Source organism: Frankliniella occidentalis, unplaced genomic scaffold (assembly GCF_000697945.3).
Source record: "Frankliniella occidentalis isolate FOCC.00 unplaced genomic scaffold, Focc_3.1 Scaffold120, whole genome shotgun sequence".
NCBI lineage: Eukaryota > Metazoa > Arthropoda > Insecta > Thysanoptera > Thripidae > Frankliniella > Frankliniella occidentalis.
The window spans coordinates 50,508-57,150 of NW_026267248.1; the positions used below are offsets into that span (position 1 = coordinate 50,508).

General features: G+C 56.3%; 1 long non-coding RNA gene across 1 annotated transcript in view; it reads right to left on the reverse strand.

Moving 5' to 3' along the window:
- The window catches only part of LOC127750003 (uncharacterized), a 149,280-nt gene that overhangs the window by 28,177 nt on the left and 114,460 nt on the right, over positions 1–6,643 (reverse strand). The window contains exon 3 of the long non-coding RNA XR_008011482.1: positions 1,598–1,692. This is a non-coding gene — a long non-coding RNA (uncharacterized LOC127750003). The remainder of the gene's footprint in view (positions 1–1,597; positions 1,693–6,643) is intronic.

Consider the following 6,643-nt stretch of genomic DNA (forward strand, 5'->3'; position numbering starts at 1 on the left):
CCGGCAGCATGTGTCGGTGGCTTTATTAATCGGGCGCACAGGTGGAAGCCGAGTGCCGCTGCCCGAACAAAAATATACACAAGGCACAACGACGCCACCACGCCGAGGAATAAAGTTGTTGCTTGTAAGAACCAGTACAATATTTACAAATTATCAGAAAAACGTGCACAGAAACGCATGCATACTGTTTGCTGAAGCATTGAACCGTTAAAAAAGAGGGAAAAAACTACCACTCCCAAAGGTTTGTGTCTCGCACAACTATACAATATGAAAACTTTGATCTATGGCAAGAATAGCGAACCCTTACCCTTCCGCCGCTCCCCAGCAGCCTCTCGCCGTCCATGTCATTACATTATTAAGCCTAGCAAAAGTCTTCCTCGCGCTGCAGTCCGTCCGTGTTCGATATGCCGCCGATCCGTTCCCGCTACCTGTAATCACGTGCGTGACGCGTATGGGGCGGCCGACGGCTGCAATCGCACTCTGCTCCCGCCCGCCTCGCCTCGCCCCGCCTCGCCCCGCCTCGCCCCGCCTCGCCCCGCCTCGCCCCGCCAGGCCACAGGCCAGGAGCCCGAGGAGGCGTCGGCGGCGTCTCCGACAAAAAGGAAGGATGGAGGAGTATATACGACGGCGGTCCCGTAATCGAGCACGCGTTGCGGGTGGGGCACGGCGTGGCGAGGCAGCAGCAATTTGACTTTGCGGATAAGAGCAGAGGAGGGTGGGGGAGGGGGAGGGAACCAGGGAGCGCAGTCCATGTGTAAGCGTGTGCTGTGCTGCTGCGGTCCCTGCCGCACTCTTCTTCACCTGCGGTCGCCTTGTGTGCACACCGCGCCCCGCCGTGCGGTCAGCGTGTGTATGTGTGTGTGTGTGAGAAAGAGAGAGAGAGAGAGAGAGATTATCCGAGGGGAGTTAAAATGCTCACTAGTACAGCGCACATACAGCTATAAAAACAACGAATCTGAATGTACACGTGGTTGTGGTTTCTAAACACACTGCCAGCAGCCAGCATCTCATCTTTAACAGCGACAAATTTACAGGCGAATAAAAACAGTGATATCTCCAACGAAGCTCTGCGTAGTTCAGAAACGACTGAATTGAGAAAGCAGATAAATGGTTTTCAATGACATGTGTGACGAGAATACATGAACGAGATCATCGGTCTTTTCCTCTGGGAATGAGCTCCAGTTCATAGCAGAGAGCACACGTTCACGTTCCTGCTCTATGTCTGTATCAATAATGTTCAGTTGGCGCCGAGGCCCAGGCAGACAGGTGAGAGGCTGGGTCCAGCGCTGGGTCCAGCCCAGCGCGGCCCGGCAGGCTCACGGGCCCGAGCACCGCGAGTAGTGTGCATCGCGCATGGAATCTGTTTAATGGCCAACAACAAATAGAGGGAATAGATTAGTTATCGGGCCGCATGCAGCCGGCCAACGGGACGCATAAGCGAGGCAGGCATGTTGGTTCCCATAATATAACGCCGCGGCTGTGCGGTGTTTTGTTTTGTTTTTTAAACTTGCGCGCGCTCGCGAAGGTGAAACGTATCGTCCTGCTGTGGGAATGCGCATGCCTCCATTATAATTATTATTTGCTGATGCTGACTCACCGATTATTAGGCCGTTTCGCACAAATATGCACCGACGGAGCAGCGGTGAGGGGAGCGGCGACGACTACGACGGTGCGAGGTCTTTCCCTGCTCACCTGCAAAAAAAGAAAGTCTATGAGGCGCGAAAAGTTCAGATGATACACGCGATATATTTATCCTACTTCTCAGTGGACCAACTGTTAAAAGACATAATTGTCAAACCTGTTACCAACACCTAAACGGGGGGCCGTTATATTTAGTAATATACACTTGTATTCTGTAGTTCGATTTGCTGAGAACGCGTCACAGGAACGCATGACTCACAAGCACAGGTACAAATACAAACGCGCGCGCCCGCACACACAAACACACAGAGGAGGCGATCGGTGCTCGCGGCGAGCATAATGAAAGGGCTGAGGAGATTGGAAGTTAAACAACTTTCTATCAACAACAATCAGACGCATCAGTGGCGCTGCTCCGCGCGGCTCGCACAGTCACTCGGCCCGCCCCCGCCGCCTCACCCTGCCGGCCGATCACGGACGGTCGTGTGGAAAGGCGAAACCGAAATGAATACGATATCACGTCATTAGATGCTATCAAACAGGGCCTTTCGACCAGTGCGGTATGAACAGAGAAGCAGGGGAAAAAGAGCGAGCAGGAGAGAGGAGTGCGAGATCGAAAGAGAAAGAGAGCGAAGCAACCGGGTCAGCAGGAGGCGGTTGGTGTCTTAAAGATACGGCGCTATAAAAAAGGCCGGCGCGCAGTGCAACCACAAACACAACGCCGCCAGCGAGCTGCTTAAACAACCTCTCGCCCACCGCCGCACGAGATGTTACACGACTCGTTCAGTCGAGATGATCGTTGAACAATCCAATTTAATAATAATAATAACTTTTGTTGTTGACAGAAGAAGAACGCGTATAGCACGAGCGGGAGCTGCGGGTGTCTCCTGGAGCTGAACACGGTCGACACATTGAACAAGCGCCTCAGCCGTCACAAAGCGTTCCGGAGCGCGTTATGTCCGTCTTGGATCCAATATTCGCTCCATCTCACGCCGGCTCATCAGTGGCCCCCCGGGGCGGGTGGGCAGCGCCCCCCCCCCCCCTCTCTCTCTTTCTCTCTGACGAATAGCGCACGACCACGGCCTTAATCATATGTGTTCCATCGCGCGCTATAAACATTGCACGGCGATAGAGTATTGAATACGATAATGATGTTGTAAGATAAAAGATACAAGCAAAGTAGGATACACTAAAACACGGCGCAGAAACACAGAACAGCACATTGTAAGACAAAAATCCGGCATTGCAGTCAGGATGACTTAGAGCAAAACTGGTGCACTGGTGCACTCAGAAATCTGGACAACTCTGATGGACGGGAATCGCCCGCGCGCCATCGGTCCATAATCCATTTTGCTCCGCTTCCATATCCCGCTTCCCACACTCCATATCTCCGGCGCGCGCGCACACACACACACACATCGCCCTGGGCGCGCACGTTCCTGTTCACGCCCTGGCGAGTGTGTGCCGACACGGTGTGATGATCGATCGGCAAATACTGAATGTAATGAGAGTGCACACCGCACAAGCATGAAGCACGCCTATTGGCTGGATATAGCTGATCCGAACATATTTGATGCTCACGAAGAGCAACGCGCACCGTAACAAAAATTCACAGCATAGCGTTTCACATGCAGGGAGTCATGATGGCCATGCTGATGACCGTCAGCTGAAATAGGGTGCACCAACAACAACCACCACTACCTAACACCCCAAGACCAGGCACACCGGGTGACCTGCCCCTGGGCCCCCGGGGCCGTGTGCGCGAAACCCGAGCTTTATAATGTCCCGGCCCATACCTAGCCAGGGGATACTATTACCATACTGAGCTGGCTCCGGCCCGGCCCGCCGCCCCCGCGCGAGGACGTGACAGGTTGCGCCCCGAGCAACCTGACCGCCAGTGGGACACAATTGGGAGCAGTAAGGGGGGCACGCCTCAAGGAGGGCTACCACAGTTTGTGTGTTTGCTCGGAGAAAGAACCCCACGCCTTGCACGCAAAAAAGTATTAGCTGAGATAGCTAATGTGTTAGCTGGATTCGTGATAGGTATTAATATTAGCTAGGCCAGCTAACTTTCTAGTTCTGGCGGCTAAGGTAATACCCGTAGTGGCTGGTCAGTACTGATGATGGCAAAAAAGTTAGCTGCTACAGCTAATTTTAAAATTGGCTAGTAGTAATTCGGTAGTAGTTATACTACCTATTACGTATCCATGCACCTCATCTGTTTTTTCGTTATGTCGTTTCGGCTAATAGCACGCTCTCCTCTGAGATAAAATGGTTACTTGTGGGAGCAAAACTTGATTTATAGTCACGACTTATTCTTGTCACTTCGCGCTAGACACAAAACAAAAAGTGTCGTCGCGCTTTCATCATGCCTCTATAAAAATAAAAGTAAATCCCAGTTTGAAATGCCTCGTGCAAAAGATATTTTCTACCGATATTTCATTCTGAAGCACTTTGGTTCCCAATTTTCGCGATCAGCGCATCAAGACGTGTTTCTATATATCGCCCCAGGCGAGGGTTGCGGCCAACAACAAAACAGAAGCTTAACAACAAGTGGTATCTAATGCTACTGTTGCCGCAGTTGTTGCTGCCGCTGCTCTGCGAGTTCCCAAGTTCCATAACTACGTTCAAATGGCGGCATTGCGATGGTAGGAAGTGTACGGAACTTGGCCGGTCCGACTCACCCGCCAGGCGTCCAGATTCAGATGCGGTGAGCCCCCACTCCCCCACCCCCTCCCCGGCTGCTGGTCTTGAGAGGGTTGGTCAGCGGGCGGCACCCGTTACCCTCCCACACGTAAGCCGGCCGTGCCGTGGCGCGGCGCGCCTCCAGTTCCCAAGGGGCAGCAGGGCCGAAGCGATACAAGTTTGGGGACGGCCGGCCGGGCGGCCCGCCAGCAGGCCGTGTCTGCTGACCCGTCGTCTCCCTCGCACCCGCAGGACTGCGGCCGGTGCCTTGCGGGTGCGAGGGAGACGACGGCCTGGCTGCCCGCGCACGCAGCGTCTCCCGGGGGCCCCCGCAGAGAAGCGCCGCCGCCCCGCGCCAACCCTTTCACGACCGTACATCGCCGATTGCCGGCGACCTGAAATTACACTTGGTTCCGAGTTGTAGCGGCGGCAGAAATCAGCTGGTAAGGAGTCGGCGCCACGCTCCCCGTGGGGCGCGTGAGAGGCGAGGGTGGACGCAGGCCTGGCCGCCCTGACCAGCGCTGGCGATGGTCGGGCCAAAGGCGCCAAAGGCCAAGGGGCAGCCAGGCAGACGACCACGGCCACTCGCTTTGACTCCTCGACTTGCCCTGAGCCACGCCGCGCCCGGGTGGGCGGGGGCACCCTTTGCAGGTGCTGGTCTGGCCGGCCAGCGAACGGAATGGGATCCCCTCCAGCGCCACGCATCACAGAGAGGGGGAGGGCAGGGGGCTTGGAGAAGCGCCCGCGACGTGAAAGGGACTCTGCTGGGCAGCACTGCTCTGCTCTGGGGCCGCCGCGTGTCCCTGCAACTCGAGGTAAACTTGCCGCTGGACACAGGGACCCCACAGGGTGCCCGGGGCGAGGCGGGGCTGGGCGAGGCGGGGCTGGGCGAGGCGGGGCTGGGCGAGGCGGGGCTGGGCGCGCCAGCTGGTGCGTCTGCCTCAAGTTCCGTCATCAGGCGAACAATATCGAAACTTAACTGAGAGACCGCCATCTTGCGGGGCCGCAATCGGCCGGACACGACACAATGCCATCGCAGCCGGACTATTTCCCATTTTCGTGCCGCGGCTCCTCCTCTGCTGTGCGCCTCCATTTGGTATGCAGTGTCTTGCCCGCCCCGGCCGGCCTCGCCGGCCTCGCCGGCCAGTGGTCAGGGGGAGGGCGGTATGTGCGAGGAATGCCCGAGGAACTACACAATATCAGGAGGAGATGTATAGGTGTGGTTCGCCTTGCCCCTTCCTGCACTGTGCCGTACAGGAATTACTCAACCAACTTTTGCAAGAATGTAAACGCTTCACATTATCTTCGATAATGTGCTGCCGCCTCCTTGCCTCCCACCTTTCCTTTCTAGCAGCCCAGGGACTGGTTCTTCGCCCTTCAGGGGCAGTCGGGCAGACAAGACGGACCGACGGACGCACTGCCGGACGGTCAGACAGCGCGCCACCGCACCCACACCCAACCGTACCGGTCAGCAAGACTGCCCCTGGCGCCGCCCCCTCCCTCACCTCAGGGTCTTTCTCAGTAGTTTACCCCTGCTCGGAATTTGCACAAGGATGGGCCGGACGGGCGAGGCCGAACCCCGCTGTCCACCACGAGCCGAGCCGAGTCGTCCAGCCGGGGTAGCGCAGAGCCGAGCCGAGTCCAGGCCGGGCCCAGGCCGCGCGCTCGAATCCTCCTGTGTCGTCTTCATCACTTGCTAATGAGTATTTGCTATCAAGATGGGGCGCCTTGCTCACTCCTCCCCCCTTCCACGCTGACCCTCTTCCTCCTTGTGAGGATCTCACATCGCCAACGCCCGAGGGCGTTCTGCTCAAGTACATGTGCGCGGCCAGAAGCCTCGGGCTCGCCTTTGATGTAGGAGCGGCGCGTGAGTTGGCCGGCCAAACTTAGTTGCTTACTCCACTAATGAGGCTGGTGAAATGTGTGGAGAAAAAACACCAACTGCCTACAACTGTGCTTAATTCCTCAACGCTTCGCAGTCTCGAAGAAGCTCGATTAAAAAAAGTCTCTAGTCTAGCGAGTAGTAAGGGTCATGACACAGTCAATGTCAGAGAAGCCCCGCTCCAAGCTCCCCATTTCCGAAATTTTAATGACTCTAGCGTTCTCCAGACACTTCCACCGAGTCGGCTCCGCAAGGAGTCAGAGGCCAATACATCACTGACTAATGCATGCGTACGGCTGAGGGGAGGAGGCGAGCACAAGTCTGGAGCCGCCAGCAGCCGAGCTGGACAGCTTGCCTTGTCACTTTGTGAAGTGGAGACCGACGACCTGAAGGGGTTAAGAAAACTAGGGGGAGGGCGAGACAGAAAGAGGGAGGGGG